Source organism: Monodon monoceros, unplaced genomic scaffold (genome assembly GCF_005190385.1).
Source record: "Monodon monoceros isolate NGI ecotype Baffin Bay Population unplaced genomic scaffold, NGI_Narwhal_1 Super_Scaffold_21, whole genome shotgun sequence".
Lineage (NCBI taxonomy): Eukaryota > Metazoa > Chordata > Mammalia > Artiodactyla > Monodontidae > Monodon > Monodon monoceros.
The window spans coordinates 60433635-60448834 of record NW_021703778.1 but is presented as its reverse complement, the minus strand read 5'-3'; the positions used below and the strand labels follow the sequence as shown (position 1 = coordinate 60448834).

Below are 15200 nucleotides of genomic sequence, written 5' to 3'. Positions count from 1 at the left end.
CCAACCCAATATAACAATACACGGCCTAGTGAAGTACAGTCCAACAGAACTTTCTACAATGATGGAAATATTCTATACTTGTACTCTCCAATATCGTAGCCACTAGATATATGTGGCTACTAAGTACTTAGAATGTGGCTAGCGCAACTGAGGAAACGAATTTTATTTTTTAAAACTAATTTAGGGACCTCCCCAGTGGTCCAGTGGTAAAGAATCTGCCTTGCAATGCAGGGGACATGGGTTCAATCCCTGGTTGGGGAACTAAGATCCCACACACCACAGGGCAACTAAGCCGATGCGCCACAACTACTGAGCTCACACGCCTCAACGAGAGAGCCTGCATGCCACAAACTACAGAGCCCACACGCTCTGGAGCCTGCGCACAACTACAGAGCCCACGTGCCCTCGAGCCTGCAGGCCACAACTAGAGGGAGGAAACCCTCACGCTGCAACTAGAGAGAAGCCCGAGCGCAGAAATGAAGAGAGCACGTGCCACAACAAAAAAGATCCCACATGCCTCAACGAAGATCCCACGGGCCGCAATTAAGACCCAACACATCCAAAAATAATAATAATAAAGAAAATAATTATTAAAAATAAACAAAAAAACTAATTTAAATATAAACAGGCAGAAGTTCTGTTTCCAGTAAAGACAGAGTCATAGGCAATAATAGGGACTGCATTTACACTTGTGCCTGAAAAAAAGCATAAAACAGAGAAAATAAATGACAACAATTTTCAAGACACTGGACAACAGGCGACAAAGGACAGTGATCTTTGAGAGTCAAGAAACAAATCAGATGAGCCCTACAAATGATCAAACTTACTGACGTGAGAAAGTTCCCAAGCAGAGGTACTAGGGGGATGTGAAGGTGGAGACTGATAGACGCAGTGAATTCATAACATGGACCTCACAGAATAAGCAGGACGGAAAGCCAGAGAGCAGCACTGAGATCAAGCAAACTCCTGCAAGAGGGTTCCCCTTGCGTAATGATCAGCACATGCATGTAAGGAAACTACCTAAAGTTGGAGAAAGAATAACCCCAAAAGATAAAAAGTGTCAAGCACAGGGCCAGTAATAGTATCTGCTCCCAGCAGCGAGACTGAAAAATTTCATGAGTCTTGAGGCACTGGTAGAATACATAAAACAGACTCTCTCAGTAGTGAGGAATAATCAGCCCCAGCCCAAGCACTACTCTGGACCCACCTAACAAATCTTAAAAATACCAAAAAGGATTAAGATGTTTCAAAGTAACTTAACTACATCCAGAACAAGGTTCAAGAATAGTTTTAGTAATATAAAAATATACAGCATCCAGCAAGGTAAAATCACAATAAAATCTGAAAACTAATAAAAAATTACTAGCCATACAAAGAAGCAAAAAGGTACAAACCATACAGAGAGGGGAAAAATCAACTGACTCCAACCACAACTGACACAGATGTAAGAACCAACCAACCAGGATATTAGATCAGTTACTATAACTATTCCATGTGTTCAGAAAGTTTAGAGATGTGGAAGATATAAGAAGACACAAATCGGGGACTTCCCCGGTGGCACGGTGGTTAAGAATCTGCTTGCCAATGCAGGGGACACAGGTTCAAGCCCTGATCTGGGACAATCCCACGTGTCCCGGAGCAACTAAGCGCATGTGCCACAACTACTGAGCCTGCGTGCCACAACTACTGAAGCCCGCGCACCTACAGCCTGTGCTCCACAACGAGAAGCCACCACAATGAGAAGCCCGCGCACCACAACAAAGAGTAGCCCCCGCTCGCCACAACTAGAGAGAGCCCACACACAGCAACAAAGACCCAAAGCAGCCAAAAATAAATAAATTTTTAAAAGCTTAAAAAAAAAAAGACACAAATCAAGCATCTGGAGATGAAAACTATAATGCATGAGATGAAAATTACACAGAACAAGATTGATGGAAGATTAAACATGGCAGAAGAAAAGGTAGTAAACTTGAAGACATAGCAGAACAATCCAATATTAAACACAAAGAGAAAAGAGGATTTTTTTTTAATGAAGTGAGCTGTGGCACAAGTCCAAGAGTCCTTCCCCATATAATTGGAGTTTCTGAAGGTGAGGGGGCACAGTAAATTTTCTGAAGACAGTTTCCAAAATATGCCCCAATTTGATGAAAATTATAAACTCACAGATCAAAGAAGTTCAACAAATACCAGGCAAAAGAAACATGAAGACATGCATACACCAAGTCATATCATAATCAAATTGCTCAAAGCCAGTCACTTTTTTTAATCTTAAAAGCAAACAGAGAAAAAAGATACACATTACATAGAGAGAAACAAAAATGACATTAGATTCCACATTGGAAATTATAAAAACAAGACGACACTGGAGCAAATCTTTGAAATGCTGAAAGAAAAAGCTACCCATCTAGAATTCTATACCTAGCAAAAATACTTTCTTAAAAACAAAGAACTACTCAAGAATTTTTGAGACATGCAAAAGCTGAAAGGAATTCACTAACAACAGATCTCCACTGTGAGAAATATTAAAGTTCTTCAAACACAAGGAAAATGATGCCAGATGGAAATGCAGATCTATACTAAGAAATAAAGAGCAATGGGAATGGTAACTTAATAAATGTATATGGGTTTTTATTATTTAAATATCTTTAAAAGATGATGGATTAAACAAAAATAACAAGGATCTGGTGTTGGATTTATTACATATGTAAAAGTAAAATGTATGGCAACAATAACACAAAAGCTGGGATGGGAGAAATGGATGTACACTATGGTAAGGTGCTTGAACTATACATGAAATGACATGGTATCCCTTAAGGTACATTAAGATAAGTTGAAAATGTATACTATAAATCCTAACACAACCAGTAAATTAACAACAAAAAGTTTTTCCTAATAAGGTGACAAAGAATACAAAATAGAATCATAAAAATACTCAATTTATCCTAAAAAGAAGGCAGAAGAAGAAGAACAAAGAACATGTGAGATAAATATCAACAGAAAACAAAGAGCAAGACGATGCTTTTAACTCTAACCATATCAAACACCACATTAAAATTTCCAGTTTAAAACCAAAGATTTCAGACTGGGTAAAAATGCAAAACTCAATGTACATGCTGCCTAAAATAAAGGCACTTTAAATAGAACAAAGTTAAAAACAAAAATAAGGAAAAAGTATACAATGCTAACACATCAAAAGAAAGCTGAAGTATATTTATTAATATCACGTAAAGTAAATTTATGAGCAAAGAATATTAACAGGGATAAAGGAGGCCATTTCATGATAAAGCAGTCAACTCATCAAGAGGATATAAAAATCCTAAACATTAATGCATATAATAATAGAGCTTCAAAATATGTGTATACAAACTAATATAACTGCAAGGATAAATAAAACACTCACAACTCTAGTCAGAGATTTCAATTCCCCTCTCTCAACAACTGGTAAATCAACCTAAAAGAAAATCAGAAAGGATATAAAAGACCTGAACAATACTGTAAACCAAAATGATCTGATTTAGAAAACACTCCACCAACCAACAGTAGAAGAACATCTGCCAAGTCAAACCATATTCCAGGCCATAAAACAAGACTCAGTACATTTAAAAGGGCTCAATTCATACAAAGTACGTTCTCTGACCGTAATGGAATTAAACTAGAAATCAGCAACAGAAATATCCCTAAAATGATATTCTCCCCAAATATTTGTAAACTGAATAACAACCACTTCTAAATAATTCATGGGTCAAAGAAGAAATCAAAGAGATATCAGAAAATATTTAACCTAAATGAAAATAACTACTCATATCAAAATTTGTGAAATGTTACTAAAGGAGTACTTGAGGAAAGGGGAGAATTTATAGCACTAACGACCTCTATTAGAGAATAAGAAAAGTCTCAAATTAATGACTTCAAAATCTAAAATTTAAAAAGAAAAAATTACACCTGAAATAAAGAGAAAGCAAATAATAAAATCACACCAGAAATCAAAGAAATGAGAAAATAAAATAAAATAAAGAAAACCACTGAATCCAAAGCTGGCTCTTTGAGAAGATCAGTAAAACTAATATACTTTTAGTCAGAGTGATCAAGGGAAAAAAGAAAGAAGAAACGAATTAGCAATATCAAGAATAAGAACAGTGACATTACTACAAATTCTACAGATATTAAAAGGATAATAAGCAAATATTATGAACTCTATTTCAACAACTTAAATGACATAAACAACTTACATTCAACAACTTAAATGACATAAACAAATTCCTCATTCAACAACTTTAATGACATAAACAAATTCTTTGAGAAGTACAAACTACCAAAGTTTAAACAAGAAGAAATCAATCATCCAAGTAGCTGAATTTTTAGTTAAAAATCTTACAACAAAAACAATCTCCAGACCCAGATGGTTTCACTGGTAACAACAAATATTTAAGGGAGAGATAATATCAATTATACACAAACTCTTCTAGAAAATTTAAAAAGAGGGAATACTGCCCAGCTTATTCTATGAATCCAGCATTAACCCGGTGTCAAAATCAGACAAAAAGACATTAGGAGAAAAGAAAACTACCTATGTTCATGAACATGTGAAGAAATTTTAACAAATTCCAACAACATATAAAAAGATTAATTCTTCATGACCACATGGGGCTTATCTGCATAATGCAACTTGGTTTAACAATAAAAAATCAATCACTGTAACTCCCCCATATAGTAACAAATTTAAAAAGAAAAGCCATGTGATCATCTCTATAGATCAAAAAAAAGCATAAGGCAAACCCAATGTCCATTCCTGGAAAAATCTCTCAGAAGTTTTAACAGAAGGAAACTTCCTCAGTCTAATAAATGGCACTACATTAAAGCCTACAGCTAACATCACACTTAATGGTAAAAGACTAAATACTTTTCCTCTAAGATCCAAAACAAATCAAGTTGTTCTGTTCTCACCACTTCCATTCAAAATTATACTAGTTGCAATAAAGTACAATCAGAAAAGAAAAAAAATAATAATAATAAGGCATCCAGATTAGAAACCAAGAAGTAAAAGAGACTTCACTCACAGACTACATGACCATCAACAGAATATCTCTATAGAATGGAATCTACAAAAAAGTACTGGAATTAATAAGTTTTAAAAATCTGTGCAGGACAAAATGTCAACACACAAAACTCAATTATATTTCTATATACTGGTAACTAACAATCAGAAATTGAATTTTAAAAACAATACCATAGGAGCTTCCCTGGTGGCACAGTGGTGAAGAATCCACCTGCCAATGCAGGGGACACGGGTTCGAGCCCTGGTCCAGGAAGACCCCCACATGCCACGGAGCAACTAGGCCCGTGGACCACAACTACTGAGCCTGCGCTCTAGAGCCCGTAAGCCACAACTACTGAAGCCTGTGTGCCTACAGCCCATGCTCCACAATAAGAGAATGCACCACAATGAGAAGCCCACGCACCAAAATGAAGAGTAGCCCCCGCTCACTACAACTAGAGAAAGCCCGTGCATAGCAACAAAGACCCAACGCAGCCAAAAATAAATAAATAAAATAATTTTTAAAGTCTTTTAAAAAAATAACAAAATAAAATAAAAACAATACTATATATAACATCAAGAAGTATGAAATACTTATAAATCTAATAATATATGTGAGAGACCTATATAGAGATCACTATAAAATATTGCTCAGAGAAACTAAAATGATCTAAATAAACAAAATTATATTATCTTCCCATAGGGTCAGAAAACTTGATTGATATTGTCAAGATGTCATTTCTCTCCAAACTTATCTGTGGATTTAAAGCAATCCCAGTCAAAATCCCAGAAGGCTTTTCTTCTGTAGCAATTGACACAACAGTACTAAAATGTATATGAAAATGCAGAGGACCTAAAATAACCAAACACTATAAAAGAACAAATTTAGAACAGTAACACTACCTGATTTCAAGACATATTACAAAGCTGCAGTAATCAAACAAGTGTGGTATTGCATAAAAACAGCCAAAGATCAACAGAAACACTATAAAGCACAGAAAAAGGACACATAAATATATGGAAAATTTTTTATAAACATGCAAATGAATTCATTTGAGAATGAATAATCTTTTCAACAAATGGTGCTTTAACAGTTGAAAATCATATACAAAGAAATGAACTTCAAATCCATACCTCATACCATATTAAATAACAAACTCAAAATGGATCACAGACCTATATGTAAAACCAAATTTTAAAAGTTGCAGAAGTAAATACAAGGGAAAACTTTTGTGACCATTGGTTAGGTTAAGATTTCTTAGATCACAATACCAGAAGGACAATCCGTGAAACAGTAACTTGAAAAACTGAATCTCATCAAAAATAAAAACTATTACTCTTCAAAACATAAGAGAACGAAAAAAAACCACCCAGAAAGTGGGTGAAAATATCCATAAATCACATTTCATAAAGGACTTGCACCCAGATTATTTAAAGCAATCTCAAAACTCAGTAATAAGAAAATAATCTTATTTAAAAATAGACTTAAATGTGAAGATCCTTCACCAAACAAGATAAAAGATGGCAAGTTAGCACATGAAAAGATGCTCAATGTCATTAGTAATTAGGAAAATATGTATTAAAACCACAATGAGAGGGACTTCCCTGGTGGTGCACTGGTTAAGAATCCACCTGCCAATGCTGGGTACATGGGTTCAAGCCCTGGTCCGGGAAGACCCCACATGCCGCGGAGCAACTAAGCCCGAGTGCCACAACTACTGAGCCTGCATGCCACAACCACTGAAGCTCACACGCCTATAGCCCATGCTCCGCAACAAGAGGAGCCACCGCAATGAGAAGCTCGTGCGTCACAACAATGAGTAGTTCCCGCTCGCCGCGACTAAAGCCTGCGCGCAGCAACAAAGACCCAACGCAGACAAAAATAAATAAATTTATTTAAAAAAAAAAAAAAAAACACAAGATACTACCACACACCTATTAGAATGGCTAAATTTTAAAACAATGACCATACCAAGTGTATCCATACAAGGATGTAGAGGGACCGAAACTCATATACTCCAAGTAGGAATGTAAAATTAGATAACTACTGTGGAAAAAGTGTTTGGCAGTTTCTTAAGCTTACAGATATCTACCATATAAATATCCACACAAATACTTGTTTAAGAATGGTCATAAGAGCTTTTTTGTAATAATCAGAAATTGGACATAACCCAAGTACCCATCAACAGGACAAGGGACAAATTGTGGTATAGGAATTACCATTAAGCAATAAAAAAGAATAAACTATTGATACATGGATAAATCTCAAAATAATTATGCTGAGTGAAAGAAGCCAGACAAAAAGGACATTCTGTGTGGTTTTATTTATTTAAAAACTCTAGAAAATGAAAACTAATCTAGGCAGAAAAGATATACAAATGGGCATGAGAAAATTTTAGAAAGGGATATACATGTTCATTATCTTGATTGTGGCGATAGTTTCCTATTAAACTTTATACTTTAAATATGTGCTATTTATTGTAACTAGTTGCTAGAAGTTTAGTCACATGTTGCCAGTGGCTACTGTAAAGTACATCTAAAGCCTCTCCCTTACCCAGTCTTCCCACTCACCATGCCTTCACCTAGTACACCAGCAAAAGATGCACCAACTCTCTGGACAGAAGTAGCTGTTTTAACCTCTACTTCGTGACACTTTAATCATTTCTATTAAAGCACTTTCCAGGTTGTACTGTTATTTACCTGTTCACATGACTGTCTTCCCCAACAAATTACAAGCTCTTCCAGGAGGAAGACTATACCCATGTCACCTTTATAATCCCACATACCAAGCACAGAGCCTGACACAAAGTGTATGCTGAATAAATGTTGGTTAAATAAAGCATACAACTCATATCTTTTATGAATTTTTTCGTAAGTCTTCTTACATTGTTTTCTATACAAAGAAACACCACAACAATTGATGTGTGTATGTGATAAGGAAATTGTCAAATCATCCTCGCCTAAAAGAGATGTTTTTAATTCATACCTGACTGAGTTTCAAGGCAACTTTTTCTTCTGGCAGATAGAGTTTTACATCTATAATTTTTCATCCAATAAAATGACTGAATTCCTGTATGTAACAGACAATGCTCTATGTACTTAGAATAAATTATAGAATAAAACAAAGTAAAACAAAAGAACTTTACATTCTGGTTTAATAATTAGAAGAGTGAGTTTATGATGCTTTTTGGCAGATACATTTCAAAAAATATTGAGATAACAAAACTGTGTATTAATAAGTATTCATAATCATATTAACATATGTAGAAATACACAAATTATGTTTAATTAGGGTACAGTATAATGCAAGTCAATGAAATAAATAGCCCAGAACACCCAAAAACATAGATATCTAAAATAATTGAATAGAATGAATAAAGACAAAATCAAGGATTTCAACTATATTTTTAAACGTTAACAACTGCTTTTGCCTTTTCAGAATGCTGTGAAAATGACCTTTTCTGGAAGTCACGAAATCAGGAAATTTTCTCTCACACATTGTCACCAACAAAATCTGACTGGAATCAAGAGAAATCAGGCAGAGAAAATCAACTCACTTAGAAGTAATCTGTATTTGGGCCTTGTCCATTTCTTATAGATGATGATTTCACTGGGGAAAAAGTGGGACTTTTCATACAACTTTCCATGTCCTGACCATGGAAAAGTATAAGCATTCTTTTCCCTCTAATAATATAGAAGGATGAGTGCAAAGGAAAATGTAGGAAGGTAAAATGGGGTGGTAATGCTTGTGATAATGGAACATGTTAATCTTCTATAAAGGCCTCAAAAACTGCTGTTACTTCTGCACTTTTGGCTATGACCTCTGAGCTGACTCCATCATAAACTTCAGTCTTCATCTTCATTCTGAGGTGACTGCATCATTGAAAACAATGTTTTATCTTCTCAACTTACAAAAAGTGTTTACTACTCCACTGGTATTCACTCCAGTTTGTCTTAACAGTCTCTTCTGAAGTAAAGGGATTTTTTTAAAGGTCTGTCTACACAGATTACCCTGAGACTAAGAAACTCTCATATACTAGATTAAATTCTTCAAAGAAAGGAAAAAAAATTCCTCTTTGTATATGAATTCTGATATTTTGGAGTTACAGTAACGTTTTCAGGTCACTTATGACACGAGGGCATCATGTAGGCTTTTCTGCAGAGATCCAGAGGACAGACTTTGTTTTTTTGTTGTTGTTGTTATTGTTGTTGAAGGTGAAGCATCTGACACTACTGTGAATGATATATTTTTTAAAGTTTTATTTATTTTTGGCTACGTTGGGTCTTAGTTGCAGCACCTGGGATCTTTGTTGAGGCATGCAGCATCTTTCACTGGGGAGCGTGGCCTTCGTCCTGGTGCGCAGGCTTCTCTCTAGTTGTGGTGTGCAGGTTTTCTCTTCTCTAGTTGTGGTGCACAGGTTCCAGGGGCACGGGCTCTGTAGTTATGGCACGCAAGTTCCAGAGTGAGTGGGCTCTATAGTTTGTGGCATGTGGGCTCTCTAGTTGATGCACACAAGCTCAATAGTTGTGGCACATGAGCTTATTAGTTGCCCCGCGGGGCATGTGGGATCTTAGTTCTCTGACGAGGGATCGAACCCGCATCCCCTGCATTGCAAGGCGGATTCTTTACCACTGGACCACCAGGGAAGTCCCCAGAGGGTAGACTTCAGCAATACACAACACTTCAAACTGTATACTCCTTTGTCATTTGGAAAGCATTTTCATATGCACATTTAAGCCTCACAAAATCCTTGTGAATAAGGCTTATTCACCTCCATAGTCATAAATAAATCATATAAAATAAAAACCTTGACATCACCTCCAATGGCTCACTTCACCTCACACTACAAACTCAATTAAGAAGAGGTGCCATCTCAATGACTAAACAGTGAATATTGTTTAAGTTAATTTTCTACTCTTGGATGTCCCCAAATTGGCATGGATTTGGAACAGTTTCCTTCTCTGATTTCCTTTTATTATTTTTTCTTTTTAAGAACAAATAAAGTACTGAAAATTTAAAAAAAAAAAAGAGAGAGAAGGTCCCATCAATTCCACATCTACATGTTCTCACTTGTATCCTCACTAAGCGCTGCTACATGCAAAGCTGTCATTTAAGCTGTGCACCACACACCTTCAGGGGTATCACTCACAATGCAGTGTAACACCTGACCGTACATGGTTGTCCTGACTTCATGAATACTGCTCTCATTCAAGAACCCTGCCTCCACTCTCTCTGTTACACATTTTCTACTAGCCACATTTACCTTCCTAAGAAGAAAAGGGGACTTCTGATTTCAACCATGACATAGTAACTGTGACTGAACTTAATCTGTCACTGCAAACAATCAAAAAATTGGAAAATATATGCAAAATGTCTGCTTCCAGATACTGGAAAACAAACCATGTAAGACTACGATCCCTGAGAAAAGGAAAACAAACTACATGAATTCTACCATCATCCTGGTTTCCTGCCTAAAGTCAATTTGCAGATCATTGTGCAGGGAGGGGATCTCAAGCAGAGTGGTATCACTGAGTTGAAGGAATAAAGACTAGAGTTCGAGGAGGCAAAGGCAGCTGGAATTTGTGGGGGAGAGATCCAGATGAGGAAGCTATATAGAAAAAGAGCTCCAGAAATCTTCATGGGGTCCCCTTGAGTATGCTACTAACAGCAAATCACACAATATGGTAAAACTGCGCAAAGGAAGGCAAAAATGAGCAAGGAATTTTAAGTTCAACAACTCTCAGAGCTCAAATGGGACTGGGAGATGTCTTAAAAGTTGGAAGCAGTGAGAGTGGAACATAAACATTGAAAACTCAAGGAATTCAATAAATATCTCTGAAGGGTTATGACTTAGTAACAAGGAAAACTATTCTTGGCATAAAAATTACACTATACCCACTCTAACAAAGCTTAAAAGCGACACTTGAAGGGACTGAGTTCACCTCTAGTAACTCAATCTCCTGACATAACAAAGTCCTGTATTATTTAAAAGAAGACAACAGGGACTTCTCTGGTGGTGCAGTGGTTGGGAATCTGCCTGCCAATGAAGGGGACATGGGTTCGATCCCTGGTCCAGGAAGACCCCACATGCCACGGAGCAACTAAGTCCACGGGCCACAATAACTGAGCCTGCGCTCTAGAGCCCACACGCCACAACTACCGAGCCCACATGCCACAACTACTGCAGTCCATGCGCCTAGAGCCTGTGCTCCACAACAAGAGAAACCACCGCAATGAGAAGCCTGTGTGCCGCAATGAAGAGTAGCCTCCGCCTGCCACAACTAGAGGAAGCCCACAGGCAGCAATGAAGACCCAACACAGCAAATAAATAAATAAATAAATAAATTTTAAAAATAAAAGACAACAAAATCCACTCAACAGTGTAAGATTCAAAATGTTCAGAATTTAATCAAAATTTACCAGACATGTGCAGACGCAAAAAAAAAAAAAGTGACCCATAACCAGAAGAAAAATCTGTCAATACAAATAAGCCTAGAATACAAAGATATTAGCAAACAAAGACTTGAAAACAGCTATTACAAATTATTCACTGATTTAAAGAAAACCAGGAACATTGTGAAGAGATGCAAGACCAAAAACAAAAGGAGTTCTAGAAATAAAATACAGTATCTGAAATGAAAAATTTACTGGATAGGATGAATAGATTAGACACTGCAAAAGAAAAGATCCTTAGATTGAGGACACAATAATAGAAACTATTAAAATTGAACTGTAAAGAGAAAGAAGGCTGAAAAACAATAATAGAACCTCCGTAACCTGTGGAATAACATCAAAAGAACCAACATAATTGTAATTGGAGTCTGTGAGGGAAAAACATTTGAAGATACAATGACTAAAGTGTTTCAACTGTAAACATATATATATCAAACAAACACACATACATAGAGGCATAGAAATCTTAAAACCAAATTACTGAAAACAGGAACTTTTAAAACCAGCCAAAGGGAAAAACTATTACGTAGAAAAGAACAAAGAAGAATTATTGCAGACTTATGAAAAACAATGAAACCGAAAAAAGAAAAAAAAACCACACACAATAGAGAGACATGTTTAAATTATCAAAAGAAAAAAGTCAACATAATTCTATATCCAGCAAAAATACCCTTCCAAAATAAAGGCAAAATAAAAACTTTTTAGGGCAGCAAAAATAAAGAGAATTCACTGTCTGCATTCTATACGATAAGAAATTTTTAAAATGCTTCAGGCAGAAGAAAAATGAGACAAAACAGAAAACCTGATATACACAAAGGAATGAAGAATGATGTAAATGGAAAATATATGGATAAATACAAACTCTCTCATAAGACTAATTAAGAAAAAAGAGAAAAGACACAATTACCAATATCGAGAGGGAAAGGTGAAACATGACTACATATCCAACGCAATAAAAGGATAATAGAATATTATGAATAGTGTTAGATCGGGGCGACCCAGGCGTGGCGCCGGGCAACACAAGCGGCGGCCTCTTCTATGGCCGGGAGTCTGCACCCCCTTCAACAGCTCCCTTCAACCTGGTAGACATCAACGACATGAGCCCCTCCGGCGGCTTCGTGACCTAGCTTCTGAGGCCCGAACTGGACCCAGTGTACATTCCGCTGCAGCAGCCGCAGCCGCCAGGTGGCGGGCTGATGGGCAAGTTTGTGTTGAAGGTGTCACTGAGTGTCCCTGGCAGCGAGTATGACAGCCCGTCGGTCATCAGTGTTAGCAAAGGCAGCCTGGACGGCAGCCACCCAGTGGTGGTGGCGCCCTACAGCAGCAGGCTGGCGCGCATGTGTCCCAAGATCGAGCAGGAGGCTGTCTCCTTGTGCACCGTCAGTCGGCCCCTTGATGCCCACTTGGGCACTGGACGCCCTCTCAGCAATGGCCACCGGCTGCCTGCGCATGACTTTCCCCTGGGGCGGCAGCTCCCCAGCAGGACCACCCCGACCCTGGGTGCAGAGGAACTGCTGAGCAGCAGGGACTGCCATCCTGCCCTGCTGCTACCCCCAGGCTTCCATCCCCACCCCGGGCCTAACTACCCTCCCTTCCTGCCCGACGAGATGCAGCTGCAGGTCCCACCGCTCCATTACCAAGAGCTCATGCCATCCAGTTCCTGCAGGCCAGAGGAGCCCCAGCCAAAGAGGGGGAGAAGGTCGTGGCCCCAGAAAAGGACGGCCACTCACACCCGTGATTACGCAGGCTGCGGCAAAACCTACCCAAAGAGTTCTCATCTCAAGGCACACCTGCAAACCCACACAGGTGAAAAACCTTACAGGCTGCGGGTAGAAATCTGCCCACTCAGGTGAACTGACCGGGCACTACCGCCAACACACAGGGCACCGCCCCTTTCAGTGCCAGAAGTGCAACCAGGCATTTTCGAGGTCGGACCACCTCGCCTAACAACATGAAGATGCACTTTTAAATCCCAAAAGAGTGGATATGACCCACACTGCCAGGCGAGAATTCAGTATTTTTTGCCTTTCACACTGTCTTCCCGGTGAGGGGGGGAACCCAGCTTGAAAGCACTACAACCATGGTCAAGTTCCCAACAAGTCAACTTGTGAATGGATAATCTGGAGACATGAGGAAACCAAACAACAAAGAACAGATGGGGTCTATGACTGGATCTTCTATCATTCCAATTCTAAATCCAACTTGATCATATATTCCTGGACTTAGAAAATGCCAAGGAGGTGACTGGATGTTGTGGATATCAGGGTATAAATTAGATCCCTGAGTTGAAGGGAGGGAAGACCAGAATCCCTTGAATTGTTTCGATGCAATATAAGCATAAAGATCACCTTGTCTTCTCTTTGCCTTCTAAAAGCCATTACTATGATCTTAGAAGAAGAGGAAGAAATTCAGGTACAGAAAATGTGTTTTAATAGCCTAAACGATGGTGTTTGGTGAGTCTTGGTTCTAAAGGTACCAAACGAGGCCAAAGTTCTCAAACTGCTGCATACTTTGACAAGGAAAATCTATTTTTGTCTTCCAGTCTACATTTATGACCTAAGTCAGGTAAATACACCTGGTTTACTTTAACGTTTTTATGCACACAGTCTGTCATGCACTGTGGTTTCAGATGTGATGGTTTATTCCAAAGTATGCCTTAAGCAGAACAAATGTTTTTTTCTATATAGTTCCTTGCCTTAATAAATATGTAATATAAATTTAAGCAAACTTCTATTTTGTATATCTGTAAACTACAAAGTAAAAAAATGAACATTTTGTGGAATTTGTATTTTGTATACTCAAGGTAAGAATTAAGTTTTAAATAAACCTATAATATTTTATCTGAAAAAAAATGAATAGTGTTAGACCAATAAATTCAATAACAAATGAAATGGACAAATTCCTTGCAAGACACACATTACAAAAATTGATTCAAGAAGAAACAGAAAAAAAAAGAGAAAAAAAAAGAGGAAAGAAAAAAAAAGAAAAGAGAAAAAAAAAAAAAAGAAGAAGAAACAGAAAACCTGAATGGCCTTAACTCAACTAAAGAAATTAATCACAATTTAAAACCTTTTTATATAGAAAACACTAGGCCTAGAAGGTCTCATTGGTGAATTGTTATATACCTAAGGAAGACAACACCACTTCTACACACTCTCAGAAAATAGAAGAGGAGCAAGGAAACACTTCCTAATTCATTAGATGAGCCCAGCGTGACTGACTCTGATGACAAAACAAAAGACACATACCCCCCCCAAAAAAGAATCTACACCTCAATATCCATCATGAATACAGATATAAAAATCCTTTAAAAATATTAACAAATTAAATTCAGTAATATGAAAATGATACATTATGACCAGGTAGAATTTATTCCAGAAACACAAACTTGATTTAGCATTAAAAAATCAATTAGTGTTATTTATTACATGAACAGAACAAAGGAGGAAATCCATCTGATGATCTCAATGGATTCAAAGAAAGCATTTAATAAAACTTCAATGCATTCATGATTAAAAAAAAAAAATCACTCAGCAAACTGGTATTAGAAGGGTATTTTCCTCAGGATCCAGGAATGGGCATTTGTTAAAAGCTCCCAGGTGATGCTAATACATTGTTAGGTTTAGAATCAAGGAAGAGCCAATCCCTCCACCAAACACATCTTAACAATGACGACTTCACCAAATTTTAATATTAAATAACTGTGGTATT

At 37.4% G+C, this 15200-nt stretch overlaps 1 protein-coding gene and 1 pseudogene across 7 annotated transcripts in view; one reads left to right on the top strand and one right to left on the bottom strand.

The window, feature by feature from the left end:
- LOC114905018 overlaps window positions 1-14246 on the top strand; it is a 16780-nt pseudogene extending 2534 nt beyond the window's left edge.
- TCF12 (transcription factor 12) overlaps window positions 1-15200 on the bottom strand; it is a 381378-nt gene that overhangs the window by 346254 nt on the left and 19924 nt on the right. The gene's annotated exons all lie outside the window — the stretch shown is intronic.